At 40.1% G+C, this 691-nt stretch overlaps 1 protein-coding gene and 1 pseudogene across 2 annotated transcripts in view; one reads left to right on the top strand and one right to left on the bottom strand.

Moving 5' to 3' along the window:
- The window catches only part of LOC116078928, a 162,022-nt gene that overhangs the window by 91,769 nt on the left and 69,562 nt on the right, over positions 1-691 (bottom strand). The gene's annotated exons all lie outside the window — the stretch shown is intronic.
- Positions 1-691, top strand: part of LOC116091292 — a 132,238-nt pseudogene that overhangs the window by 64,408 nt on the left and 67,139 nt on the right.

The following is a 691-nucleotide window of genomic DNA, read 5'->3' as shown; positions in this document are numbered from 1 at the left end:
GGAATTTCAGTCATCTATCTAATCTAAAGAAATTTAAAGAGATATGTTACAAAGCCACTGTGGTAGTTTGAATATGCTTGACCCAGAGAATGGCACTATTAGGAGGTGTGGCCTTATTGGAGTAGGTGTGGCCTTGTTGGAGGAAATGTCACTGTAGGAGTGGGCTTTGAGACCCTCCTCCCAGCTGCCTAGAAGATAGTCTTCTTCTGACTGCCTTGGGATCAAGATACAGAACTCTCAGCTCCTTCTCCAGCACCATGTCTGCTTGCACACTGCCATGTTTCCTCCCATGATGATAAAGGACTAAGCCTCTGAAACTGTAAGCCAGCCCCAATTAAATGTTTGCCTTTATAAGAAAAATAAATTATTTAATTTATAAAATTAAAAAAAGCAAGGCTTAGTATGGCAAAAATAAATAAAAACAAAAATAAATGTTCAGTATCCCAAATTTTAAAAAAATTAATTAATTAAAAAAAGAATATACCTTCTTCTCAGTACCTGATGGAATATTCTCCAAAATTGAACATATATTTGGTCACAAACCAAGCCTCAACTCATACAAGAAAATAGAAATAACACCTTGCCTGGTCCGCATGGGCTACCAGTGCACCTTTGGTGTGCTCCAGGCTGGACAGTATGGTGTGGCCCAGACACGAAGGAGGGCCATCATCTTGGCTGCAGCCCCAGGAGA

This window comes from Mastomys coucha, chromosome X (genome assembly GCF_008632895.1).
Source record: "Mastomys coucha isolate ucsf_1 chromosome X, UCSF_Mcou_1, whole genome shotgun sequence".
Taxonomy (NCBI): domain Eukaryota; kingdom Metazoa; phylum Chordata; class Mammalia; order Rodentia; family Muridae; genus Mastomys; species Mastomys coucha.
This window is presented reverse-complemented; position numbering and strand designations above follow the sequence as displayed.